The 16195-nt window shown below is 55.1% G+C and overlaps 1 protein-coding gene across 5 annotated transcripts in view; it reads left to right on the forward strand.

The window, feature by feature from the left end:
• ARHGEF11 (Rho guanine nucleotide exchange factor 11) overlaps positions 1 to 16195 on the forward strand; it is an 82129-nt gene that overhangs the window by 1561 nt on the left and 64373 nt on the right. The window lies entirely within an intron of this gene.

A 16195-nucleotide genomic window follows, 5' to 3' on the forward strand; every position in this document is an offset into this window, starting at 1 on the left:
GCAGAGGCGCTGGTCCTTGGGAGTCTGAGCCCGGGATCCAACCCCTTCACCAGTCTCTGCATCACTGGTACCACCGCAGTTTACAACTTTGTGAGCTGTCTGCCTCCCCAGCCTCCCACGCCAACGCTTTCTCCGTAAGAATCTTAGAGAGGGTTGTTTGGGGGGTGCTGCACACATCCTAACTGGACGGATGGGTGGTTGGAGGACTGAGCAAGCAAATGAAAGCACTGGCCTGGAGACAGTGTTGCTGGAGAGGTGGGAAGAGCGTGGAGCCACGGTCTCTCCATGCCAGTTAACCTTTGATTATCCATGCTAGCTGTGGGCTAGTTTTGGGCTGTGGAATGTGGCCTAAATATAAACCTTACCAAGCACTAATCTGTATTGCCTCCGAGTCCTGTTTAGATCCGTTCAGTCCCCCACTGGGGTCCCTGACTTGGCAGTGGGGAGAAGGCAGCCAGCCACAAAGGGCATAAAGTGCATGTCCCTTCCCCCTGTCATTGGCTTCCCTGTAGTTCGAATCTTGTAAAGGGAGGCCCGAGGTGCGTCACGCGGGGAGGTGACATGGTTATGTGGCCGCCTTCTCTTTGTCGTGCTGGAGTTTGGGAATTAGTGGCCCTGCCTTTTGTGAGATGTGGGTGGTGAGTGATTTCTCTGAAATCAGGGATGTGAGCAGATGGAAACGCAGGTTTGGGGGTGCAAGAAGGAGGCCATGAGGGTTCCCGGGCTGATGCGAGATGGTCCCCTGGGAGCTCGTATATGGGGATGCGTACAGCCTGGGACGTCTCCCCAGGGGCTTTCATAGAACGGCACTCATCTTAGCCTCGCAGTGTTTCTGTGAGCAGACGAGGTGGAGGGGATGATTCCTGTTGTACAGCGGCAGTCCTTGAGGCTCAGGGAGGACGCCTGGCTTGCCCAGTGCCATCTTGCTGGACTAGCGGCAGAATCTGAGCCCAAATGCGGGTCTTCTGACCCAGGCTCTTGCTTGCCCCACGCTGGCTAACTGGGCTTGTGTATTGGTCCTGTGGGACGTGGCTTCTGTGTCTCCTTTTGACAGTAGGATAAGATGATCTCCGGTATTCCCTTTGCACTTGTCTTTTCAGCAGTCTTGGGGCTGGTACCGTCATTTCTATAGCAAAGCACCCATTTCTCCTGTGGGCTAATGTAGCTTTGCAGACTGAGTCAGCGGCTCAGGTCCCCTTTTAGATATCTTACCCCTTGGGCTGCAGGCTCCTTCTGCTGGACCTTTTGACATCTCAGGTTCAAGACTCTGTGGATTTTAAATAATTCATAAGTTTACATGGCACTGGAGAGATTGAGCGGAAGGACGCGCTCCAGACTGTGGAGTCAGGGATTCTCACACAGTCCGTCAGTGAGCCACGTAGAGTTTAGTGTAAGGCACTAGACAAGTGTTTCAGAAAATTAAAGTACGCGGCTCTCGCTCACAATGGGTGTGCAGTCTAATTGTGAAGCGAGGGAAGGGTGGGGTTCCCGAAGACCGTGGAACAGTGACACTAGGCGGTCCCAGAAAGTCAGAGACTGCATCTGCTGTGCTCAGCAGTGGGCCTGCGGTGAGCATTCTGTCAGTATGGGACAAGTGAGTGCTGGGATGAGCGAGCATGTCAGCAAGTGTAAATGCTTCCATTTCAGAGTGCTTCAGCACTCCTGGGTTGGTCGCCCACATAGTCAGAGCAAGGTCAGAGAAGGCCTCCTAGGTGGTGGGTATTTCCTAGGGAGGAGCCACATGACAGAGGACCACGTATATGGAGAAGTGTGGCCCAAAGTAAAGAAACCTCTGGAATATTTCTTCAGAAGCATCTTTAACCCCCTTTTGGGGACTGACACCTGGGTCCATAGGAACACAAAGTGTCTGTGCCGAATCTTGATCTTTCTGTATTGATTGGTCGTCCCTGACACGAGGGCTTGCACAGCTGCTCCAGCCCCCGTCTGTTTTGCCCACGGACAGCTCATTGCCTGGGGACACATATTGTTCTCAAGAGTTTCTGAAAGCGTGTTTGATGCTGCAAGCAGAGGTCAGGACGCTGAGTTATTTCTGCGGGGATGGTGATGAGTTTTGCTAAGCCGTCTACATCCACTGCCTCGTCTCCAATGGCAGATGTTTCCAAGCCGGCCAGGTGGGTTAGGCGTCAGCATCCGTTAAAACCACTGTCCTCCGCGAGGAGTCCCATAGTCCTGTGGGCCAGCACAGACGAGGAAGCACTAGCTTTAAGCCAAGAGGTCCTGGTTTGAACCCTGCATTCCCCTTAACTCCGCGACCTTGGGCAGGTGCCGTACCTTCTCATTTCCTCGTGGGCGAAGTGAGTGTTCATGTATATGAGAGGCTTTCCGGTTCACAAACACTTTCATGCCACGTGTCGTTTGAGGATTATAACATTTCTTGCATCTCATGGGGCTGTTGGAAGGAGCAAATCAAATAAGATCATATATTTCAAATTGCTTTCTAAACTGTAAAGCTGTAAATTTCAGGCGGTAAGCTTCTGAGTTTGGAGTAGCTTCATGTACTGCTTTCTGAACTAGCCCAAACAGAGTTTGAGTAACTGAAGGATCGTTGCATTGTTCAGAAGCATTTGACCAGAATGAGCAGGCTTCGCGTGCCAAAGCGCCTGGGGTTGGAAGGGAGCGTCGGGTGATGGTCCTAGAAGAATATGAGAAAAGGAAGCGCCTTCCCGAGAATTCTGATGAATGGGAGAGGTTGCAGCTACCTTGGCTCCCTTAGATGGGAAGAGAAAGGATGTGTTGAGTGATCTCTGGCCATTCCCAGTTCAAAATAAATCCAGACCCAGCAACCGTCCTTATCAGGGATCTGAGGTTGAATGTAGCCTTTCCCCTTTCTAGAAGAGGCACAATCTTAGGTTGGGGGGAGGCACAGGACGGAGGGTGGTTGTAGGTCCTAGGAGAGAGCCTTGGGCTTCAGAGAAGGTACTGGTTGCCCAGACTTTGCGTATCTAGAAAGGAAGGAGGTAGCTCCTGCAACTCTTCCCACCTTGGCTGCAAGTTCTTATCGAGCCCTGGGCCCTAGAATCCCCATTCAGCGGAGCTTAGATGGTCTCCCATTCAGAGCTACAAATAATAAGGCCCCTGCAGGGCTGAGTCTTCTCCACAATGTACCCTTGTCCTCTCTGGGGTGAGATGAGGGGTGGCCGTGGATTTGCGTGGATTTTGGTGGGTAACCACCATTACGGGCAGGAGCAGGCTAAGCCTAACCTCACATACTCAGAAGCATTTCTGGAAGAGCACCCTTTGAATAACAAATTTGTTCAGTTTTTTTTTTTTAACTGTTAGACTATGATCAGAGTCCCTTCCATCTATTTACGAGAATACATAAAAAATAGGAAAAGTTAAATGACAGTATGATTTCATCAAAAATAAAAAAGATTCTATGAAGGGTAATAGCCAACTCCCAAATTAGCATAAAGACAAAGGAGTCCTGGAAGCTCCTGACCTGTGTGGGATAGAGTTTGGAAGCTTGGGGGGGGGCTCCCGTCCTGCCCTCTGCAGGTCTGGAATTCCGGATGCGGGAAGGGCTTTGCTGCGTGTATGGTCCCGGAGGACGGGAGGGGGTCATTTTTGTCTGTGTCGGCCGAATCTGCTTCAGGTCCTTGCAGTGGCACTTACTGCCTTTAAAGCTCGACTTTATTGGTGTGTTATTTTAAGAACTTAATTCCAGGGTTTATCTGTGGCCTGCAAACCTTCTTTCCCCTGGGACGGCGCATGCTTCCTTTTCTCCATCACCGAGCCACCGAGTCAGTGCGGAAGGACCCGCACCCCGAGGGCTCTGGCCTCCAGGGTCACTCCTGCACCCCGCAGGCGAGGAGGACGCTCTAAAGAAATTGCAGCTTCTGTCTCAGAAGAAGAAAGGGATTGTTACCTTATTCATAGTGCACCAGATCCCCTGGGGGAAGGACTGTTGGAGCTCCGAGTTCCAGGTGAGCGCACCTGCTGCAGCCGCTCGGGGTTGGTCCCCTGAGAACACCTTGCCGTGTCCTTCCAGAGCCAGGACTCTTCCCCAGGAATCTTGTCTGGCCTTCCTGGAATTGGTGAAAATGAAAGCTTGGCAAGACTGGGAGCAGAGCTGGGCACTGACGGGAGGGAGGAACATGGAAGGACCGGGAAGGAGGCAAGAAGGGCTGCAAACCCACAGCCCCTCGTGGGACCGCAGCGGGATCTGGAGGACACTTTCCCACCTGGAGGAGCACCCGGAGGGGTGGCCAGAATATCACGCGTGTCCGAAAGGGTCACCTTGCCGGCTCCTCTTGGCTCCGAGAGGGCTCCCCTGGAGCTAGTTGCGGGCGCGTGGAGGGTGTGTCCTGTGTTTGGTGGCCTCTTGTGGGAGGCGGTGCCACACGGTGTGTGGCTAGGACTCCTTTAGGGTTTCAGACTTGCCTCTGCTACAATTTCAGCTCATTTCATTGTCTTTCAATCCTGACTTCAGTGGAGGCCCTAAAGTCATGAGTGTCCCTCTGTCATCTTTACCGATTTCTTCGGGGTTTCCTGTCTCGTTCTAAGTAACAGTAAACTAAGACAAATATGCATCAGGAAGAAGCTTTGAAAAGTCAGAGCAAGTGACTTCAGAGTCGTGATTTCCAGCACTTTCTCTGCCACTATTTGAAGCTACTCTAAAATGGTCTGATGGGACCTCTAGTCACCGGTCATGGCCTGGCCTCTGGTCACAGGGGATGTGATGGCTCCAGCAGCTTTCCAGGTGACGCTGGCCTGTAATCCAGGCAACTTGCAATCAGCTTGCTGCACAGCAAAGATTTATCACGGAGCCACACGCTTCACTTGCTTCTTGGTGTGCTGGTATATACCGTGCAAGAACGTGGAGCTTACGTGCTCGGTGCGAAAGGTTATTCGTGAAGCAGCAGGGAACAGTGAAGGGGTAGTACGGAATTGCTGAACCTCGGCGTGAGCCGAAAGGTACGTTTAGAGAAGAGCCGAAAGTTGGTGCCGAGGAGAGCAGCCGGGAGGGGATGGTTAGAAATTGGGAAGAGAAGAGAGGGACCCCATCGGACACGGGAACAACCCGGGCAAAGGTCGCAGGTGGGACCAGGCATGCGGTGGTTCGGGATGGTGGGATTGTTGGTCTTTGTGGAGCGGAGAAAGAGTAGGTTGGCAGGATGGGGGACTGAAGGTGTTGGGAGCTGAGGAGGTTCGTGTGTTACAGGGGAATAAAAACAGTGTTCCCAGAGAGAATGCGGACACTGATACAGAGATGGGAGAGGGCCTGGGGCCACGAGGGCCCCGGGGTGGTTTTGCAGTAGTCTTGGCAAAAGATAATGTTGAACAAAGAAGAGGGCCAGGATCTGAAAGACATTTTGGAAGGAAAATCAACAAGGTCTATTAAGGCTGAATCAAATTTGATTCCCAAGGTTTTGAGGCTGATTGGCTGGGAGAAGAGTCGGGCTGTCGCTAGAGAGGAGGACCGCCCATAAGTCCTCCTGTCTCCGGTGGACGCCCAGCAGCTGGCTGACTCTGGCACAGCCAGTGAGACTTACCGCTAGTACGACCCTTCGATTGGGCCTCCTTGCCCAAGTAGTTGCGGTTCTTCAGGGAGCTGTCCCGAGGGGAGCGGGGAGGGGAGCTGGGTCTGAGCGATCCCTTAGGAAACTGGTCCTCATCTGAGGAGGTGGGCAGGTGTTTGACGGATCTCCGTGAACTGATCACACCCCAGCCCCACGTAGCAGACCAAGCCCCAGTGGGACCACAGTTCCAGAGTCCAGGATCTTGAGGGAGAGGGGGATTTGTGGGAGCTTCTGCTCGGCCACTAACTAGCTGCATGGATTCTGTGGTGCCTGACACGGTGGGTGTTGGAAGCCACGGAGGACCTGGGCCTGGGGGCTCCGGCCTGTGCTCGCCCCAAACTAGGGAGCGGCGGACATGGCTCTGGGGACACCGCATGAACACGGTACGTGGGATCTCTTCCTGACGGCATCCCTTGCTGGACACCTGCAGTGTCTTCCCTTTCCAGTCCAGACTCCGCAGCTGGGGTCCGGGGTGCCTCCCCTCAGTTCAGCCCCCTCCGAGGCAGGTCCTCTTCCCGGGCCCCCCGCCAGGTTCCGGGGCCCACACACCTCCCTCCACCCCTGGCCTGGGCGTCTCCTCCTCGCCACAGCTGCAGGGAGACCTTTGCTGGCGCGCACCGGCACGCCGGGACGGTTCTGTCACTCAACGTTCCTTCGCGCAGACAGCACCGTTGGACTCTGTCTCCTGTCTGTGTGTGTAGCGTATTTACGCAGAGCTTCTAGCAGGACGCCTCGCCCGCGCTACGCTGTGGTAAGTGCGTGCTGGTGCTCTTCGGTTCTTTCTGGGTCGTGTGTTGGTGATCATGCCTTCCGCTGCCCAGGCTCGAAGCGACGTCTGTTCGTCCTTCTGGATTGCGTCCCGGTGCCCTGTCAGTTCTCGTCACACCAAGCGCTCACCTGCCTGCTAAGTGCCTTCACCTGCAGCTCCTTCTGGACGTTTCCCATCCCCAGCCTGCCTAGCTGAGGGTTTTCAAGAAAGCAACTCTAAACACTGCTGCCGGGAACGGAGACCAAGAGTTCCCCTCTTCTTAGTGGGGCTACGTCTTGGGCACTTGCTGTGTCTCGTGGGGACAGAGCATCCTTGTTGGGGTTGCTGGCCTCCAGTGGCTTAGGGCTCGGAGCTCGGGGGATTTCCCCCTTGGCGGCCTGGTTTCCGGGCTGCCTTTCCCCGCGGGGGTCTGACGGCACCGGGCCCACCCTGCTATTGTCCCGCCTGCCCTGGGCTGGCCCCATTCATTTCCCAGAGCAGCCTGCCCTGCAGAGAAAGGCCACTGTTGTTCTAGGGGAGATGGCGGAGAGCGTAGTAAGTAGCTTTGTGAATGGGACCTTGTACAAGGCCGAGCCGAAGACCTTTTCCCCTCAGGCCCTAGGGCTGGGGCAAGAACCCCTAGGCTTCCAGGGTCTTCACAGCAGCAGGGCTGAGGTTTGGGAGTGTCCGGGCCGTCCCTCAGATGAGAAGGTTGGTCGGCTCCACGGATCTTCAACGTGGGGTTCAACGTGAGTAAGCCGCACACTGTGCCCTCCAGGAGCCCGTGGCCGGCGGACAGAAGGATGCGGGAGGTGGTGGTAGCTCCCTGAACTTTGGTCTGTGATTCCAGCTGGAGCACATGGGAGGGACTCTGAGGAGGGTTTCCTGGAGGAAGAGGCTTTAAATGGAGGCCTAGAACTGAGAACCAGGCTCGAGAGGGCAGGTCGAGGCAGAGGGGGCACGCGTCAGAGCCTCGACCGCTAGAAAGAGCATGGTGCGGTGGGATGGGGGGAGCTGTGGTCTGTGGCCAGACTGCAGAACAGTGGATCCGTGAACGTGGACAGAGGAAAGGAGCCAGGACCTGGGGACCACGGAACCCTGTGTTAGGGCGTTTGGACTCTGTCCTGAGGGCCATGGAGCACTGTTGCCGGACTTACATAGGGAGCAACGTGATGGCATATGCTGTTGGAAAACCACGTCCCTGTGGCTTCAGTGGGGGCAGGGAGCTGTCACTACAGATGGAGAAGGACGGGTGGAAGACTGAGCAGGTGGCTGTGTGTGGGAGGATGACGCCCCTGTTCTTGGCATGGGTGTGGGGTGGGGGTCCCCCTCAGTGAATGCCGGAGCTCTGGAGGGAAGGAGCCGCGGGGTGGGTCGCACCCCTCTGGGGCGGAGCCAAGGGCAGGTGCTGAGTGCAAGCTGGCTCCTGGGCCTGGCAGGCCGGGGTGGAGAAGCACACGTGCGGTGCTCACACGTCCCGGTGAGGCAGAGGAGCGGGGTCCCACAGAAGAGGCTGGGGGAGCGGCAGAGAAGCAGAAGGCCGGCAGTGTCAGATGCCCCCAAGAGGGGAAGAAAGGGCCATAGAGAAGGGATAGAGAATTGGTTGTAGGAATATTTCCATGGCCTCGGCGTGGGGGGCAGGCAGGAGCCAGCTTGCAGTGGGCTGAAGAGAGAAGAGGAGGTGAAGAAGTGGTGATAGACGGTCTAGTGAGACCTTTTATGAAGTTTGCTCAGGCGGAAGCGGAGGAAAGACGTAGCTCCTGGTCGCCGTCGGTAGGACTTGAGCTAACTTCTCCAAGGCCAGACCGGCTGCCTGAGGTGGAGCTTTCCCTGGGAGGCGTGCAGCGGAATGGGCTAGAGCCTCGTCCGCCTGCACGTGGCGGGGTGCACCCCGTGGTGTCTGAGACCGTGACTTCGGATTGGGGTTGGGCCCGAGCACCTGCTTTCACGGCCTCCCGGGCGGTGCCTGCGCAGGTGTAGACATGGGTCAGCGAACCGTGGTCGGTGCGGGACGAGGCCTGGCGGCCCCTGTGGCTTTCCTAACCCCCACTCCGGCCTCTGGGTCATCTCAGTGCACAACAGAAACCCAGAGGAGAACCTGGTTCTCCCAGCAGGGCGGGGGGCCGGGCCTGAGGGCGCTGCTTCTGCTTCAGCTCTGGCCGCTCACCAGTTCCGAACTTGGAGCCTGACGGGGTGAGAAAGGACTGCACGGGGTGAGGGGCAGAGACCCGTCCCTTATCAGATCCCGCCGCACCGCCCTTGGTCTGGGATGTGGGGACTCTTCACGGATCCAGCACCGTCATCAGGTACGTGAGGCAGTGTTCTCAGCACTGGGGATACACTGGGACGAGAGGCCGTTGGGGAAGACAGGCAAGTAGCTTGTTTGTGATGCAAACGTAAGTGATTTAGTGAAATTTGGGCTCATAACTGTTAGGGCAAAAGGAAAGATCAGAGTTGAGAGGGTGGTCAGCATTTCAAGTAGGGGAGGACATGGTTGACGGAGAGAGGGACGCAAGTTTCGGGACGCAAGTTTCGGGACGCAAGTTTCGGGGCGCAGGACGGACTGCGTTGACTGTGCTTGTCTGTGTTTGTGCGGCGCGATGTATCATCTGTGGAGCGGGCTTGTCCCTCGTGTCACGGGGGCCGCGAGGCAGGGATTTGCAGTCACTCGTTGCAGACGACGACGTGCCCGAGTCTGTGCACTAGTAAGTGTGGGAGCCGGGATTAGAGCCCAGCATGCCTCACCCGCAGAGCCCCGTTGCATTCCCCTCACCCGGGGGCCTGCTGGGCATGCGCGTCCTGGGGGGAGCCCGGCCTCTTCCCAGTGAGCGTGCCTTGCCCGTGGCCCACGTGGGACTCCACCCTCCTCCTCCTCCTGCTTGGCTCGTGGCCAGGAAAGGGTGGCACGCGGGTGGGGGCCGGGCGGGTGGGGGGCTGATGGGAAGAACACAGTGCCCTCAGAGGTCACGCTGCACCCTGCCACGCGGTGTGGCACCTCTGAGCTGCTTAGGGGCTTCTCTGTGTCTGTGGTGCTGGGACCGTGTCGCGGGGGGACACTTGTGAAGTTTTCCTGAATGAATGGATGCAATTTTTCAAAAGATTTTTTAAGTTATCTTTACACCCAGTGTGGGGCTCAGGCTTACAACCCAAGATCAAGGGTCACGCGCTCTACCAGCTGAGCCGGACACTCTGACAATTTTTCCGTTAGCAGCTTTATAGAGAATAACTCACATCCCTAAAATTCACCACTTTACAGTTCGGTGTTGTTTAGAATATTCACGTGCTAATTTTGGAAACTTTTCATCACCCCGAGGAGAACCCTGGTGCCCACAGCGGTCACTCCCCACCGCCCCTCCCTGAGCCCCAGGCAACCATTAATCTGCTTTCTGTTTCTGTGGGTTCGTTTATTCTAGACATTTCCTGTAAAGGGAATCCTACCGTATGTGGCCTTTCGTGCCTGGCTTCTTTCCCTTGGCATGATCTTTTCAGGGTTCATCCACCTTGTGGCGTGTGTCACCGGTCCGTTCCTTTCTGTGGTCGAACACTGTGTGGGTTGGCCGCCTGTCCATTCTTCATTCGCGGGCACCTGGCTTGCTCCCACTTCCTGCTGGTGTGAATAATGCCGCCGAGGACATTCATGTGTAGGTTTTCATGGGAACATATGTTCTCATCTCTCTCAGGTCTGTACCTGGGGGTGGGGGAGGGATTGCTGGATCCGACCGGGGCTCCGTGTTCTGCGTTTTAAGGAGCTGCCGAACTGCTCTGCAAAGCGGCTGCGCCACTTCTCCGTTCCCAGCGGCACCCTCTGCGTGCCCGCGAGCCTCGGTGCCCTCGCCAGCGCCGAACTCTGTCTGCTGCAGCCACGCCCGCGGGCGAGACGTGGGCTCTCTGTGTTCCTCAGTGACAGCTCACGTCCAGCAGCTGTCATGGGCCTGTTGGCTGTTCGCACACTTTCTTCAGACAAATGTCTGTTCAGACCTCTTCCCCGTTTTTGTTTGGATTCTTTGTCTCTTTATCGCGTACAGTTTTAAGCCAAATCGCCTAACCTTGCTTGGCCTCGGTTTCATCATAAAATGGGAGAGTGGGATTTGATGTCTGAGATGCATGTCCCCACGTTCTCTCTAACAGTCATCGTGCTGATCTGGGGCTCAGCTCTGTTTCCACCCCGCGGTCTTGCCGCTGCCACTCTGGTTATTTACCCAGAGACGGAGTTGCTCGGGAGCCCTAGGAGCTCAGTTACTTTGGAAAGTTTGCTCCCAACAGGGGACAGTGTGTGTGTGTGTGTGTGTGTGTGTGTGTGTGTGTGTGTGTTCGTTCCAGGAGAACGGTCTGAGGAATGGTGCTTAATAGGGTAGGAAGCACCGAGGAGCGAGAGGATGGGAAGGTAGCCAGGGAGGTAGAGAGGACTCTTCAAAAGCCGTAAAAGTCAAGTTCTCTTTTCTTCAACTGACAAGAGCCCTGGCAGGTGCTAAATGGATGTTCTGTCTGCATCTGACCCGCTGGCGACCTGCGCGGCCTCCAGACTGATGCTCGGTCATCAGTCTGCTTCATTTCATTTCCTGTCTTGGTGAGCTTTATTAGGGTGCTGTGGCAAGAACCAGGATGCAGAGCAGGCAGAGGCCAAGAACCCACATAATGTAATAACCCTGCAGCCCCGAGCATCTGTGGGGTGCTTACCCTCTGCAGAGCACTCTCCACCTGCCGTGTACTTGAACCTCACTGTGGGTGTGTGAGGAGAGCCTGGGGTGGATGAGGGAGATTGACCTGGTTTCCCTCTCCCCCTCTCCCTCCTTGGATGTGGTGGCCCCGAGACACACTGTTTTGACAGCTCATTCCCATGTTGGAATTGCCCCCTTTCTGATACAACTCTGCTCCTGTGTCTTGCCGCAAATGGGGGACCTTCCCTCCCTGGGGGACCCACTCATCTATATGGCTGCCCCATCTGTCCTCATCATCATGTGGAGAGCCTTTTCTACAAAAGCTGCAGGATTGGAAAATCAGTTGGCTAGGCAGAAAGATGGCGAGTTCAGGGGCCAGGCGCCCACCACTTCAGGAAGGTGTGCAGGAGACAGGGTGAAGGGGGGGAGGACGAGATAAGCACTGGCAGCCTGATCCAACAGGAATCCGAGGTTCTGTTCCCTCCGCCAGACCTCCAGCCCATCTCACGTTGGCTGGCATCTCTCCATCAGCGTCCACTCCTGCCCTGTGCTGCGCCTTTGTGTCTCTTCCAGATGCCCTGGGGGAGCTCCCTGACTTTGCATCTCCTTAGTGACTAATGACATTGAGCAGCTTTTCACGTGCCTGTTGCTCCTTTGCATACCTTTACAGAAATGTCGGTGTTAAACCAACCTTGCATTCCTGGGACAAATCCTACCTGGTCATGATGCGTAATCCTTTTCCCATGTTGGTGGATTGGATTCGCTCATACTCTGATGAATTTTTGTGCATGGAGTCTTATTTCATGGTGATGACAGCCCTCTGAGATCAGGGTCCTCATGAAGAGGCTGACCTAGGCAGTGTGCCTGGGACTGCATGGTGTCAGAACTGTACCTGGAATGCAGGACTTTCCCATGTAGTCTCATTTTCTTTCCTGTGCTTCCCTTTGCCCCTCTTCTTGGTGTAGATAACCCGCAGTTGATTTCCTTTATTGGGGCTGCTGTCCTTGTTTGAAACCTCATCATTATGGCTTCGATTGAAAATTGCCGGAGGGCGTGGTCTCACTAATGCTCTTGTCACATGGCCCTACAGTTAGGACTTAACATTGGATGCATTTTGGATGATAATGAAATTTATATTCTGGATGGTCATTGATTGGATTGTAAATGTGTCCTCATCCCTTTGCAGAATCAGGAGCATTACAGAACAAGGACGTGTTGTGATGCTGCTTTCTTGTTTGAGTGCTCAGCATTTGCTTTGCCCAAACAAGTACTTATAAAGCCATAGGATGGGAAGGATGCATCTCTGGAGCGCCCGCCTAGCAGCACCCCTTAGATGTCCCTAGCATGCCCCGTGGCCACGCGCTCCTCTGTGTGTCCCATCATGCCTGTTTCTCGCCTCCTTCCTGCAGAGCAACTGGTTCATCACGCTGTGATCGCTGAGAATTTACTGATAGGATCTCAGCGTTTAATCTTGGCTTTTTCTGTCTTTTCTCATGTGAGAGGCAGACTGAAATATGTTTCACGTTGAGGTGCACGCCCTTAGAGACCTAGAAAGGCTCTGCGGTGGTTCAGGAGGGTGAGTGGGGGGCACGTGGCCAGTTACCCGTGAGTATGTGACAGTGGCAGATACGTACGAAGGCTTCTGCACGCTTGCTGTCGACACATAGCTTGGCTGCTCTATGCACGCCAGCATCGTAATTTACCCCTGCTCTGTGATCGCCGTAGCTCCCACCCTGGTGCGAGATGGGAGGAGGGCTGACAGTTCATTTTAATGGTAGTCAAGGCCTGACGTCCCTGAGAACATGTCTTCTGCAAAACAAAACCGTGTGTTAAATTACAGAGGCAAATGAAATTGCTTTTTGGATTATCTGTTCTTGCTGATTACTTGTGCTGCTTCTCCAGTGGGGGTATTTGGGACTTGCCCATGCATTAATTGATGAAATAATCCTTTGTATGTACAAGTAGGTAGAATCCAAGGGCGTATGTGTGTGCGGTGACTTCCCCGTTTTAAATCCAAAGCCATTGCCTCATTTTGTGACGTAGCAACGCTGTGACCGGGGTAACGAGCTGTGTCTCGGGGCTTGTACTACCGGTAAAAAGCGTCCGCCTGCATCTCTGTAATTGAGAAGGGCATCATTTAGTCTAGTTTCTGCTGGGGGCCCAGATTACTTTTTTCCCCTTAATGCTGTTTTTTTCCCTTTCAGTAGCTTTACTGAGGTATATTTGACATGCAGTCGAAATGCACACGGAGTATGTACCTCGATGCGATTTGACAGATGTGCACGTGTGACGCCATCACCACTGCCAAGATGACGAACATACTCGTCACCCCAAGTGCCCCTTCAGTCTCTCTCTCGTCCCCTGCCCCAGGGAACTCTCCTGGGGGCGTCCTTCTTTCACTGTAGATTGGTTCACGTCTTCTGTAATTCTGTGTCCTGCACTGTGACCCCTCTTCCTGTCCGACTTCTTTCACTCAGCACCATCGTTTGAGGCTGCCCTGTCTCGTACAGATCAGCGTGTGTATTTCCCCACCTGGAGGTGGTTAATTTCTCTCAGCTCTGTCTCATAGTTTCTAGTGTACTGGTCTTTCTACATCTGCTGTCAGATTTGTCCCTAAAGGATTTATTTATGTATTTATTTATTTACGTAGAGAGAAAGCGTGCGTGAGCAGGGGGAGGGGCAGAGGGAGGGGAAGAACCCCAGGCAGACTCCCCGCTGAGCATGGAACCTGACCTGGACAAGGGGAGAGGGGAGTGGGAGGCTGGGGCTGGATCCCAGGACCCTGAGATCACGACCTGAGCTAAAACCCAGGAGTCGGATGCTTAACTGACTGCGCCACCACGGTGCCCCATAACTTGTGAGATGTTCACGTTTTTCCTACCACGTGCATTTTGGCGGAGCATGCTTTCGACCTCGTAGCCCCAGCATCTCCCACGATGTGGCGCGTGGGGGGTGTACGTATCGGTGTAGCTTCTCTTTGCCCTGTTGTCGTGCTGTGGGTTCCTCTAAATAATACAGGATCGTTCCCATTTTCCAGATAAGGAGATGTCTGCAGGCTCCAGGGAGCAAATGGTAGTAGGTGCTTTTTTTTGGTAGAGAATTTTGTATTTTATTGGTTTGTTAAAATGGGATGATTTAGGCAGCACTGACCAAACCAGCACTCCTCATTTCGGAGGTGGGGAGCCTTGCTTGCCCACAGAGGAAGACAGATGGCAAGTAGCTCTCTTCTGTTGCGTGCCATCCCCATTCCGAGGGGCAGAGGCCGGCCTGTGGGGGGCGGGGGGTGGGCCACGGCTCCCTGCAGACGCACGTGCTGGCAACCTGACCCGGGTTCTTCTTTGCTGCTTCATCAGTGACAGAAGCTTGCAGATGCCCACAGTCCTCGTTTGGGTCTGAGACCTCAGCAGCCGTGACCTCCCTCTTCCCACCACCGTGTTGCGAGAAAAGTCTCTCCCCTTCCTGAACCGAGCCCTCGCGGACTGACAGCGAAGTGGCTGGCATGGGGCGGGGCTGAGTCGGTGTTCTTGACCAAGAGAAGGAATGCGTTGAGCACACCACGGGAAGCCCAGCCGTCGGGCCGGCGTGAGTCTGGTGGTTGGTTTTCCACCAGTGCCTCTTCCCCTGGGGTGCTGAGAAGACCACACCGGCATCTACTGTGCCGAGTGTGGTGAGGCCCTCCGTGACCTCACGACCCTCCGCAGAGCACCCTCTGCTTATGGAGCCCCTAGGGGGTGGCGGCCTGTGCGCTGCACACACAGAGGGGACAGTCCCGGCCTCCGGTAGCTCGCAGGCCATTAAGCAGACAACAACAGTTGACCCTTGAATAGTGCAGGGGTTGGGTGCCATCCACCCCACCCCCCGGCAGTCAGAAACCCACGTGTAACTTGTAGTTCCCCAGACACTTAACTGCTGGTAGCCTAGTGATCACCAGAAGCCTCGAGCACAACTGAACGTCGATAAACACGTATTTGGTACGTTATGTGTGTTATACGCCATGGTCCTCCTGTAAAGTGAGCTGGAGAGAAGACAACACTGTGGAAGTCACCAGAAGACTTACGGCGCACCTGTGGGCCTGTCGTGTATTTCTCGAACAAAGCCATGTGTTAAGTGAACCCACGGTTCCCCCATGCTATTCCAGGGTCAGCCGTGCCGCGCACGCTGGATACAGGGGTGGGGGGCGTTAGGGCCCAGCGCAGAGATCACTGACCCAGCTGGGGGTGGGGGGCTGTTCTGAGCACTTTGCACCTAATAACTCCCTCAGCTCGCCTAGTAACAGCCTACGAGTTAGGTACCGTTAGTGTCCCCATGTTACAGCTGAGGGTGAGGAGCTATTGGGAGTTAAGGTCGCATAGCTGGGAAGTAGGGGAGGAGGGTCCGAGCCCGGGCAGTGAGTCTGTAGGTCTGCTGGTCATCACTGCGCCGTCTCCTGCAGGACAAATAGGCATGTTCCTATGGAATTGACAGGACTTACTGTTTAAGTGGCAAGCGGAGGGGCGCCTGGGTGGCACAGCAGTTAAGCGTCTGCCTTCGGCTCAGGGCGTGATCCCGGCGTTACGGGATCGAGCCCCACATCAGGCTCTTTCGCTATGAGCCTGCTTCTTTCTCTCCCACTCCCCCTGCTTGTGTTCCCTCTCTCACTGGCTGTCTCTATCTCTGTCGAATAAATAAATAAAATCTTTAAAAAAAAAAAATAAGTGGCAAGCGGAGAGAGAGAAGGAAGACTCCAGGCGCCCTGGGAGTGTCTGCCCTGGGGGAGAGAGTGTCTGTACAGGAGGAGGCATTGACTGTGAGTATCTGCAGGTTGAGTGTCGCCCCTGAAAGTTACAAATGGGGGTCAGGAGCTTGAGGGAGACCGAGGGCTGAAGTGGATGTGGGGTCCTCAGTGTTACAGAGACGGCTAAAAGCACCAGAAGAGGCAGTGTCCCTACGAAGGGGGTGTAGAGCAGGGCTAGTGGCCCACGTGGTCAGACACAGCAGGGCCTGGTCAGAACAGATCTGCAGAAGAAAGCCTGCCGGCTGAGGCCCTTGCGAGGGTGAGGGGTCGGGGATCTCACCCAGAGCAGTCAGAGTTCTGGGAGCAGAGGCCAGACTGCAGTGGGTTGAAGAGGCATGGGAGGTGAAAGGTGAGCCAGCCGGGCAGATGACCCTTCCCAAAGTCCAGGTGGGCAAAGGGGAAGGGGTCGGCTGGTGGGGCAGGAGGAGCTTGCTTTCTCCAGGAAGCAGTTCTCAGGTCAAGAGGGGTCGAGCCA

Source organism: Ursus arctos, unplaced genomic scaffold (genome assembly GCF_023065955.2).
Source record: "Ursus arctos isolate Adak ecotype North America unplaced genomic scaffold, UrsArc2.0 scaffold_2, whole genome shotgun sequence".
Lineage (NCBI taxonomy): Eukaryota > Metazoa > Chordata > Mammalia > Carnivora > Ursidae > Ursus > Ursus arctos.